This window comes from Desmodus rotundus, chromosome 2, assembly GCF_022682495.2.
Source record: "Desmodus rotundus isolate HL8 chromosome 2, HLdesRot8A.1, whole genome shotgun sequence".
Classification (NCBI taxonomy): Eukaryota; Metazoa; Chordata; class Mammalia; order Chiroptera; family Phyllostomidae; genus Desmodus; species Desmodus rotundus.
The window spans coordinates 81,875,839-81,888,783 of NC_071388.1; positions in this window are offsets into that span (position 1 = coordinate 81,875,839).

A 12,945-nucleotide genomic window follows, 5' to 3' on the forward strand; every position below is an offset into this window, starting at 1 on the left:
AAATATAAAAAAAATCAAATAACTTTGAGTTGATATTTTTGCTTCTGCTTTCTTTTTCTAATGTATGGAGTAGTTGTGTTACATCGGTCTAAGTGTTTCTCTTCTGATTAATATATATTTTTTAATGTGTGTTGAACTAAGATACTAAGGCTAGATATAGCAATATATCTTGGTTTCATGATGTCTAGAATAACTTGCAAATCATAATGACTTAGACTATGTTCTTATATTTTTAGCTCTGAAACTTGCAAAGGTGCCCAGAGGCTAATAAATGATGGGTAAATCTCATAAAGGTAATGAATGCAGAATAACTAACTAAATAAATAATAGATATATAGCTTCGATATTGACTTTCATGAGAGGTATATGTGTATAGGAAGAAGAGATACAGGTTGACAGCTTTTAAAGTGCTTTATAAAAGGATCCATTTAAATATAATATATTGCTATTATTCTAAAGGCAAATACTTCCCTATAAGTAAAGGGCCTGTCAGCATTTCTATTGGAAGCTTTCATTTTAAGAGTGTGTAACTCAGCCCTAAATTGTGCTGTCAGCTGAAGTATGGTATATAAAGTTTCAGTGTTATTGCCATTTTCTTAACATTTAGAATCAAGAACCCCCCTCTTTTCCCACATGTGAACATTAATCGAAAGCAGAAGTCAGTAATTGCCTATGCTATCAAATTTTGTTCCGTATGAATAAGATATTTCCTAACAAATCAAGGCTGCTAACACTAAGGACCAAATGTAAATAGATTTTCTGTGATTTTGCTTTATGTCAGTGTTCTGGTCAAATATAATATGTAGGTGGATGCTGTAATACTGGCTTCCAAGTCATTTAGATGAAAATAATTATGCCTGGGGCACTGGAAAAATTTCAATTTTGAACTAGAGATGTGAAAGTATTAACAATCACGCCTGCTGAGATGAACTATCTACCAGTGACATTTAAAACCAGCCTATTCATTTCTATTCTTTATGGGCTAGATGTCTATTTCCGGAATTTATGGCAAACATCTGATCCAAAAGTAGTTATGTTCTTGACAACAAAAAGTGATAAAGAAGCTGTAGACAGCAATGAAAATTGATGGGAACAGAGAGTGATAAACAGCAAAAGAGAGCCATTCAGGACCGAATGATCGGTAAAGCCCGAGGAGTAGGGACTGAGAGGTAAATAGGAGTGCAGGTTGGCCATTTCCCAGGTGCAATCAGCCAGCTCTCTCCCACTCTCTCTGGTTTGTTCTGGATGGAAATCTGAAGGCAACGTACTCTTGTGAGATGAAAAGAAGGTCTATGACTCGTGTTTGGGGGGAACTTAAGGCAATACAATAATTAAGATTCAGGTTAAGTTCACAAGGGATTTCTTGTTTATCAGGGTTGAGCAAAACAAAAATAAATGAAAGCGTGAAATGTAAGTTTACTAGAATGTGCTGTTTCTATTAAGTTCTGACTTTTAAAAGCATTGTATAACCTTTTGTTTAGATATTAGGGATTCATATTTGGTCAGTTTTCTTTTTCAACAAAGACTTAAAACATAGCACTTCGGTGTTTTAGAAGTTACATTTAAGAATATGCTTCCTTTTCTGCTCAGCAAACAACCAGAGAACAAACAAAGATATACTCGCTTGTCCTTGCTTGTCATTCTCATTCATTACCGCAATGCAGATATAAGCTGACTGGAGAAACTTTGATTATGTTCTGTTCTCAAAAGCAAGTAGAGAAAGTGCCTATTGTCATCCTGGGCATTTTGGGGTGTGTTGATTCATTTAATTATCCATACAGCATCCATCTGAAGAAGAAATTATTTTCCACTTATGTAGATGAGGAAGCTTAAGCTAAAAAAGATCAAACTTGCCTGGCAGGTTCACATAACTAGTAAATTACCAGAGATAGGCCTTTCTGGATTCAAAGTCCAGTCTGTTTCTATGAAAGCAAAATTATAAACCATGGTATGTAGAAAGTGTCAACCTGATGTTATTTTTAGGAGTTGCAGATTTTCTAAATAATTAAAATGTTTGTTTTTATTTCAGCAGTTACTTAATAGTACCTACCAACAAATATGTAGCACTTAGGTATTTACAAAGTGGCTTCAGAAACATTTTCTAATCTGAGACTCCTGACATTCCTGTTGGTTTGTAGACGGGAGTGTCAGTGCTTCAGGGCACAATCATTGTCTTCTTCCTTTTCTCCCTGAATACTCCTCAACTCCTGGCACACTGCTGAGCTTGAGATAGGCTCTCAGAAAAGGGTTCCTGGATAGATTTAAATATCTTCTGATAGCCTGCACGAAGAAAGAGATGTTTGTATAGCTTCTTCTGTACCTACATTGGCTTATCAGTTCTGTCCATCTTATTTCACTGTAGGATGCTGAAGAGGCCTGCATTTTGTGTTTAGTCTTGGCTTTGAATCAACTTGCCTGCCCCAGCAAAATTCGAATACATTTTATCTTTTGGCTTCTCGTACACACCTGCTTCTGGATTGAGCTGGGGTACAGATTTAAAACTCCTTCACTCAGCCCAAGTGTTAAGAACAATAAAGGGAATGTCAGTGGACCCAGCTTCCTTTGCCTCCGGATGGAAGTGGCTTCATGGCAGATTCAGAGTTACACATGGTTTCTGGAGCATGCAGCCCCTGCGCCAGCCCTCTACAAATCACCTGCTCAGTGGGCAGTCTTAGAAATGGGAATGGATAGCAGGGTGAAGCCAGAAGAAGATGGATGCCAAACAGCAGTTTTGGTCTGGACTCAGGGCTCAGTTCATAGTTTTTCCAACCAGCCCTTGGCTCCCAGTTAACTTCTTTTCTGAGCAGGTCTTCCCCGGCACTCCCTTTCTAAAAGGCGTCTCCCAGAGGCGATGTATTTCTAACTCAGACCAAACAGAAGAAGGGAGTTTAATATCATTGGTTTCATTGGTATATATTCACTATGAAGACATAATAGAAATCCAAATGTCTATTTCACCAGTGGAAAAATTTTCTCAAGTTCAAGGTATGTTAATAAATACTATGGGTCTTCTTCCCTTTTTATCTCTCTTTTAAAAGTTTTTCATTTATTGAAAAGGAGAGAGAGAGCGAGCAAAAAAGAGAAACATTGATTTTTTGTTCCTTTTATTTATGCATTCATTGACTGATTCTTGTATGTGCCCCGACCCACAACCTTGGTGTGCTGTGGCAATGCTGCAACCCACTGCGCTACCCAGCCGGGGCAAACTTAACTTCTAATTTTATGTTACTAAAGGAAGAAAGCTACAGCAATATTCAGTAGCTAAATTTCCGTTTTGCAAACTTGCTTGTGCTTTCCTTTTCTTTTACCACCAATATTAAAAAGTAAAATAATTTAAAGAAATATCCTGCATTATTATAAATACTTAATCCAAAAATGAAATGTCTTTAGTTGGCATAATGTCTCTTTTAATGTTCTTTTCTGAAGTATTTTTTAGAAAGTCTCTAGTGTTTTATATTTTATGTATTTTAATTCATGATAAACACCTTCCTGTGTGGTCCCCTGACTGGCCAGCTCCCTGTATCTTAATAGTCTAAGAGTGACAAGGACTAGTCCTGAAAAGGGACTGCAGGGCACTGTGCAAAGCCCTGAAACTTTGAACTTAGCCTTAAAATGGAAAAGAAACAGCATCTTAGAGAAAATGGGCAAAATGTGGAACAAACAGTTGTTTGCTTCCTTGCTTTTTTCTTTCGTGATATCATACCGACCGTAGCAACTAAAGTAAAAGCAATGATGTGAAATTTCATTTTGTAATATGTTAAAGAAGACAAGTGCCTTCTGGACTGAAAACGAATGTAATATATACTAAGTTTCAGCTGGGAGCAATTTTTCCTCATAGGCAGTTATAATAAATTTGTTCTGGAAGCTTACAAGTTTTATAATGGAAATGCTGAACCAAACTTAACAGAGGCATTATGTGAGAGCGTGGACATAATAATAGCTCTGAAACCTCCAGAACAAGAGGGCGATGAGATCCTTAGTGAGTAGGAGGGAAAGACTGAGATGTAAATAAAAAATGCATGGCAGAAAAGAACAAATATGTGTTTTCAGTATTGCAACCCAACATTTTGAATTATTTGGGGGACGATTTGGGTGGCTGTCTTTACAATGGAGTTAAATTGGTTGCTTATTTTAGCCACTGCATTGGTTCAGCTCCACACTGTTCCATTCTAAAAATGCATCCACATGTCAGTCAGCTGCAAAGTACTTGACTCAGCATGCGTGCCTGCTGTGAGATTAGGGAAAGTGGATTGAAACTGGAGAGCATAGATTTTGAAAGTTTACTAAAAGATTGGTGATCTCAACAAGCTAAGCAGGGCAAACCAGAGCAACTTCCAGGGGGATAAATCTCTATCATGCTTTCCAACATTATCTGTATTTCAAATTAATCCCATTCGACTCTGTTTTGGTACATTATACTTTGAATGTTTATCTTAAACACGTACACTTTATTGTTGGATTTCCTGCTTACTAAACCATCAAATAAAGTAATGGTGCCTTAGCAGTGAGGAAAATTAAAAACAATGTAATGACATTGAAGAGTATCAGAATCATCTTCCTATTAACTTGCAGGACTGCACATGTATGTCAGCAATCACAGATTAAAGAAGCAATTAGTCTGAACAGGGAAAACGTGAAGCTGATACATAACACACCGACAGACTGTGAGCTCCAGAGCCTCCATTTTGGTGCCTTTGTAAGTAGAATTGTAAAAATCTGTTTGACTATAACCCATCATTCTAATCGAATTTGAAATGCCTATACTGATAAATTGCATCCTTGTGTCATAAATCTGCATTTTTTGAGATTTATGGACTCTCGATTTAACTGACATGATGATTTATGTCATCCGTGATTAAAAGCTGAGTGGCTTTATTTGTCTTGATGTTGTTTCCAGGGAATCAGATTCCTAAAACAACGGTGTTTATTGCTTTTCTTTGTAGATAACTTCTAAAGTGCTTAGGGCCATGTATATGAACAAGCGGCTCTAAGGGGGGAAGTAAAAGTGGGATATCAATTGTATTTATTGAAATAAAATTTATAAAGTTGTTTACTGCAAGTAAATATAAGAGGAAAATTAAGGTGACTTTCATATCAAGTCCTACAATTATTTCCTCTGCTTCAATCTTTGATTTCCTTTCTGATTCACTGACCCTTCAATTCACCCCTTACTGCCCCCACCACACACACACACACACACACACACACAACTCATCTTTAGACCAGGAGTGAATAGAAATTGGGTTCCCAGATCCTTCCTTAGTCCTCATGCTCAGTAGCAACCAATGGTTCCAAAACATCTTACATTTCTGAAGGTGATTCTGAGTGGATAAATGAGCATGAGAATGAGTAGGTACTTGTGGAATTACTGATGAAATTCAAGGATTTATGTTTTTCTTATGTTATGAAAGAATTCAACAGTGCTTTCTTTTTCTTTTTTAACATTGCTTTGTTGTTCTACTTATTTATGAATCCATTTGTTATTTCTTGCATGTACACTGACCAGGGATTGAATCCTCAGCCTTTGTATATTAGGGCGCCACTCTAACCAACTGAACTAGCTGGCCAGGTGCCTCAACAGTACTTCTGAAGAATCCTTTCTATTTACAGATCATCAGACCTAGGGTAAAAACCATTGACTCATTTTTATAAAATCATAACTCTCCCATTTGACTGGTGTGACATTTCAAATATTTTTGGTGACATCTTTTTTCAAATAACATGATATTTGAAAACTGGATAATTTTAAAAAAATAGCTATAAAAGAATAAATTATATGAAAATACCTAAGAAAATTATGCAAAAGGAAATTAGTGAGGAAAAGTATGCTTTACTAGTGATTAAAATATACTCTAAAAACATAGCAATAAAAAACAATATGATGTTGCCTTTGGTATAAAAAAGTGAGTTAGAATAGAGACCCATAATATGATATAATAATTATAAAATTTTTTTATTACTGTTCAGTTACAGTTTTTCCCATTTCCCCCCATTGCTCTCCTCTTCCCTGCCCAACCATCCACCTCCCACATTCGATCCTTCCCTCATTGTCCTTGTCTATGTGTCCTTTATACATGTTCCTGAACTTGACCCTTCCTCTTCTTTCCCCTGTTATCCCCCTCTCCCCTCCTCTCCAGTCACTGTCAGTTTGTTCTTTATTTCCGTATCTTGGTTCTGTTTTGCTCACTTGATTGTTTTGTTGTTCAGGTTCCACTTATAGGTGAGATCATATGGTATTTCTCTTTCACTGCCTGGCTTATTTCATTTAACATAATGCTCTCCAGTTCCACCCATGCTGTTATGAAGGGTAGGAGTTCCTTCTTTCTTACTGCTCCATAGTATTCCACTGTGTAAATGTACCACAGTTTTTTTATCCATTCATTTACTGATGGGCACTTAGGTTTCTTCCAGCACTTGGCTATTGTAATATCGCTGCTATGAACTTTGGGGTGCATAGGTTCTTTTGAGTTGGGGTTTCAGGATTCTTAGAATATAATCCCAACAGTGGAATTGCTGGGTCAAAAGGCAGTTCCATTTTTGTATTTTTGAGGAAATTCCATACGGTTTTCCACAGTCTGCATTCCCACCAACAGTGTACTATGGTACCCTTTTTTCCACATTGTCTCCAACACTTGTTATTTGTTGATTTGTTTATGATGGCCATTCTCACTGGTGTGAAGTGGTATCTCATTGTGGTTTTAATTTACATCTCTCTGAAAGCTAGTGATATTGAGCATCCTTTCATATGTCTCTGGGCCCTCTGTATGTTCTCCCTGGAGAAGTGTCTGTTCAGGTCCCTTGCCCATTTTTTAATTGGGTTGTTTGTCTTCCTAGTGTGGAGTTACATGAGTTCTTTATATATTTTGGATATCAAACCCTTGTCTGAGGTATTATTGGCAAATATGTTTTCCCATACTGTTGGTTCCCTTTCCATTTTGCTGATACTTTCTTTAGCCATGCAGACATTTTTATTTTGATGAGATCCAATTTGTTTATTCTTTCTTTTATATGCCTTGCTCTAGGGGACACATCAGTGAAAATATTGCTGCGTGGGATATCTGAAATTTTCCTGCCTATGTTCTCCTCTAAGACTTTTATGGTGCCATGGCTTATATTTAAGTCTTTTATCCATTTTGAGTTTATTTTTGTGTATGGTATAAGTTGGTGATCAAGTTTCATTTTTTTGCATGTAGCTGTCCAGATCTCCCAACACCATTTGTTGAAGAGGCTATTTTTACTCCATTTTATGCTGCTTTCTCCTTTGTCAAATGTTAGTTGACCATAGAGACTTGAGTTTATTTCTGGGCTCTCTGTTCTGTTCCATTGGTATATGTGTCTGTTTTTGTTCCAGTACCAGGCTGTTTTGATTACAGTGGCCTTGAAATGTAGTCTGATAACAGGTATTGTGATCCCTCCTACTTTGTTCTTCTTCCTGAAAATTGCTGAGGCTATTTGGGGTCATATGGTTCCATGTAAATTTTTGAAATATTTGTTCTATATCTGTAAAATATGTCATTGATAGTTTAATGGGGATTGCATTGAATCTATAGATTGCTTTGGGTAGTATGGACATTTTGATGATGTTAATTCTTCTGATCCATGAACATGGCATATGTTTCCATTTGTTTGTGTGTTCCTTAATTTCTTTCTTCAGTGTTGTATAGTATTCTAAGTACAGGTCTTTTACCTCCTTGGTTAGGTTTATTCCTAGATACTTTATTTTCCTTGTTGCTATATCAAATGGGATATTTTTTCCTGATTTCTCTTTCAGATAATTCATTGTTGGTGTACAAAAATGTCTTCGATTTCTAAATATTGACTTTGTATCCTGCTATTTTGCCAAATTCACCTATTGGGTAGTGTAGCTTTTTTGATGGAGTGTACAGGGTGTTCTATGTACACTGTTATGTCATCTGCAAACAATGATGGTTTTACTTCCTCCTTTCTGTTTTGGATGCCTTTTATTTCTTTTTCTTGTCTGATCACTGTAGCTAGAACTTCCAATACTATGTTAAATAGAAGTGGTGAAAGTGGACAACCTTGTCTTGTTCCTGATCTTGGTGGGAAAGCTTTTAGTTTTTGCCCATTGAATATGAAGTTGGCTATAGGTTTCTTGGATATGGCTTTTATTATATTGAGGAATCCTCCCTCTACTCCCACTTTGCTGAGTGTTTTTATCATAAGTGGGTGCTGTACCTTATCAAATGCTTTTTCCACATCTAATGATGTGATCATGTAATTTTTGTCTTTTCTTTTGTTTATGTGATGTATTACATTATTGATTTGCAAATATTATACTGTGCTTGTATCCCTGTGATGAATCCCACTTGATCATGGTGGATGATCTTTTTAATGTATCACTGAATGCAGTTTGTCAATATTTTGTTGAGGATTTTAGCATGTATAAAAAACAGCAATATTGGCCTGTGGTTTTCTTTTTTTGTTGTGTCTTTATCTGGTTTTGGGATTAGGATGATGCTGGCCTCATAAAGAGTTTGGGAGTCTTCCCTCTTTGTAGGTTTTTTGGAATAGTTTGAGAAGGATAGGGGTTAGCACTTCCTTAAATGTTTTATAAAATTCTCATGTGAAACTATCTGATCCAAGTCTTTGTGGGCTGGGAGTGATTTAATAATTTTTTTATTTGTTAAGTAATAGTTTTACATAATCAGTAGTTGCAGCATAAATTATGATCTTTGAGGAAGAAAAGAATCTGGATCATACTTCATATAAAATAATAGATGAATTATATATATTAAGTTTAAACATTTAAAAATGACACAAATCTATGTATCACTTATGTTTCAAAAGTTTATTTAAGGAATACAAAAATCTCTGCTGGAAAAAGAAAAAGAAAAAGAAAAACTATAGACATATTTAACTACATAAGTATTTAGAAAACCATTTTATGGCTAAATATACCACAAACAAACTCTGTAATAAATGAACGATTGAGGAAAATATTCACCATACACATGAGAGATCAACAACTTTAGAATAATATGAGCCCTTACAAATTTATAAGAAAATGACAATAACAGCAACAAAACCGCTACAAAACTGAATGAGGTGCATGAATGGGCAGTCCACAGAAGAGTAAACCTGGGGAGCCCATGAACATACTGACTGAGGCTCAGCCTCACTGCTAGTCAGAAAATGCTTATTTTTTAAAAAATGACATACCTTATGCCTATAGGTTGATAAAAATTGTAAGAAAAGATAATATTCTTTGTAATACCAAATGATAAAGGGTAAGACCATACTTTGCAAGTAAAAATGCAAAGCTATACTTTTTTATATTATAAAAAAGTATAGCTTTCTTATAAACAAATCTGGCAACAGCTATTACAATTTAAAATGTACGCACCCTTTAAGTCAGCATTGCCTATGCTGGGAATCTATTCTGCAGAAAAGTAAACCACTGGGATATATGAAAACTGAAAAGAAAGTCTATGTCCATTAAAAGAGAATGGTTGAATAAGTAATTATAAACTCACAACATGGAATAAAGCAGTTAAGGAAAATATAAAATCTTCTCTGGGAAAGTTGATTTGGGAGAGATTTCCAAGGCATTGTGTTAAATGATAAAAACAGAAGACAGATTAGCATGTAGATTATGATCAGCATTGTGTAAAACAAATACAAAGAAACTCATGTGTTATGATCAAGGTTGTCAAGTACATATATTAGATTGTCAACAACGGTTCTATAGGCGAGGGGGAAAAGAAGAGAAAGGCAGAGTTATACCAGAAAAGGGAAGGAATCAATGATAAAAAAGAATATGTTTGCTATGATCTTGCCTATACAAGTGTTCACCAATGTTTTGCTATGCCCTCTTTGGTGATGAAATTCCAGGGAATTTATAGCTGAGGACCTAAAGCTGAGAAAAGGATAAGCCAAGTGCCAGCAAATAGAAAAGTGCAGGATCATCTACAGAGTCCCTGCCACCTTTAGCTCATCACCCACTTCCAAGCTACGTAAAAGAATATTTAAAAATTAGAGACAGTTTAAAAAAAATCAGATTATTAAGGCACATCCATTCCCTTTCACTTGGCAGAAAAGGGCTTTTCCCCAATTTCTGAAGTGTTTGTGCTTCAGAGAATCATTGGAAAGTGGGGGTGTGTTGCCGAGTTTAGGGGCCACGGGCACTCTGTAAACCACGGGGAAGGGAGAGTCTTCCTGGGGCAGGCTCTGGCAGGAAAGGCTGCGCTGTGCCAGCAAAGACCTTTACCCCGGGCTGGGGTCGATACTAAAGTGCCTGGGCACTCCCTAAACATCTGAGCAACATTCACCTAGAAGCAACAAGTCAGTCCAGTGCTGGAAAGTCTGAATTAAGTTGAGAGTAGACTGGATAGTACTGTTTTATTTGTTTGTTTCTGTAGGGATCAACTTCATTGAAAAATGGCAATGACTCCAAGTTCAGAGCTCTAGATTCTAACAGGAATTGATGAGTACTTACCACATGTGGGATACTTGGTAACAAATCTGAGGTAGGTATTATCATTCCTCTTCCACTGATGAGCAGTCGAGGCAAAAACTAATTAAATAACTTGCCAACATTCACACCAATTATAATGAGAATGGCAGTATATGAAAGTAGAATGGAATTTATTTCTTAAAGAATGTATTAAACTCTATTGCCATGTACCTGTTTGCGTTCAGAATAGTGCCCATCACATAGTAAATGCTCAGTAATGCTGACTATTGTTATCTGCTAAGGGAGAAGTAAATGGTGATCTCTGGCAAACACCTTACTGTTTCCTAAGCCTTGTTTTCATTTATCATTCAGTTTCCTGGCAGAAAACAGATGGCTTGCACAGGGTAATTAAAGAGAATTTAACAAAGGTACTCATTAGAAAGTTGTGGGAAAGGTTAAGGGAAGCCAAAAAAAGATGAATCTTCACCTCAGAGCGAACAGAGGCTTTATCATCACCATCCGTTTTGAAGGGCCAGGGAGGAACTAGCTAATGGGACCCCAAAAGAGCTGGAGCTGTAGTCACGGCTACCTGACAGATGCCTGACAGGTGACTTTTCCTTAAGAAATGCAGCTTCTGAGCTGAATTGATGGAGTCAGGAAAATAACTCAGCTTTCTTCCTCCTCCTACCCTTATACCTCTTCATTGGCCAGACCCAATGAGCAGCCAGAGATGGCAAAAGGACCTGAGCGGAAGTCTATAGAGATCAGCCTCCTGGGGCCCCAGAGTGGAGTGGAAAATGGTAGAAAGATTGGGTGATGCTGACAATATGCAAAGCATTCACCTTCTATGAAATGAATTTATTAACCAGCACTTCGTATGCCTAGAAAACACTGTGTTAAGTGCTATTGAATTTTTCAAATGTAAATGACCACATCTGTGCCTTTAAGGAGCTTAATTTTTAGAAACAGAGTTTGATATGATACCAAAGCAGGATGAAATGTTAAACTCTAAATGTTAAAGTTCAGGCTCTAGAGTCAGTGTAAATTTGGATAAATAACTTAAAACATCTAGGAATCAATTTTACCATCTTAAAAAATGAGAACAGAAATGGTACGTTTTTCAACGGCCTATGTTGAGGATAAAATGTAGTGATTCATGTAAAGCATTTAGAATCGTCCTTGACGTATTATAAGACTTATTAATGTTGGCTATTATTATAATCTACTAAGTGTGATATAGCAGGTGTGAGCAAAGCCAAAGAAGTATTAACTGTTCTTGGAGGAGAGAGCATGGCCCTGGAGGGGCTGGATTAGAATAGACGTCTCTAAGGTCTACTCTAGGTCCTGAGATTTCATGGCAGTTCCTCAAGGTCACTACAGGTATAGGCAATGTCAGAAATACTGCTGATTTCCGATGTGCATTTAACCACTTGACCAGGCTTCTTCCCCTTTTCGGGTCTATAGACTGCATAAAGCAACCCTATTCAGGATGGTTATAAATGAAACACTGCATCAGCTATTTAAATGTTCTAAAAAGCATATATTAAGAATGATGGTATTGATGATCTAAAATACTTACTGGCACTTGAACCCAAGGCAGTAAGGCATTTTATAAATCACCCAACATCCCTTGTGTCCCGGATCTAAAATTTGAATTCTTGAGCAGTACATCACTGATGTCTTTTTGCAGTCTATGCTTTCCTCTTTGGAAAGCAATTTATTAATTTTATCAATATTAATGTGATTGCCATTTTTTAGATGAAGTATATGTGTCTAAACATATCTGGGTTGGACAAATTTCTTTTGGATCAATGAGAGGCCTGGGGCTGGCTTTTTCTTTCTCTCTTTCTTTGCAAAATGTTTAAATGCTATGCTAAGAGGTTTTTTGTTTTTTTTTTTAAAACCAAGTGTCACTGAGTAGTTTTAGTTTTAATTTGATTCTATACTTTGACAAAGAGTGCTATCTAATCAATAAAACAACAGGAGTTGTCCTCTTGCACCAGTGAAATAAGCTACTAACTGAAACAGCAGAGTAAGGAAACACTCCCCCAATTCCCCTTACAGAAGCTGGAATTTTCTGCAATCTTGGTTTTCCCTCTGGTTTTGCCTTGTACAGATTCAGTAAGAAAGCGCAGGGAGTGTCTCTTTCCCATGCTGTCATTTGCTTTATTAAGTCACAATGATATTTTATTAAAAGCTAGAAGGAAGCTCAGAAAATACTGAAGAAAAATCCTGCCTTTTATAAATAAGAATATGTGGAAATCAACAGATAACTTAGTTTGGCTGACTTTAACAATTTTTCTCTGTTGCTAAGGGAGCGTAATGGTAGGTATAGAAATGAGCTTAAAGTAAGATCTTAGAACAAGCTTTTGCCCAACAGCAGCCATAGTGTTTATAAGCAGCAACCCTGTCCATATGGAAGAGAAAAAAGCTAAAAGTGAAAATTACATCATCCGTCCCATATCACAGAAGTTAATCAGTAACTGGGTCCATAATCACAGACTCTGCTCCAGATAAAAAGAACAGCTTTT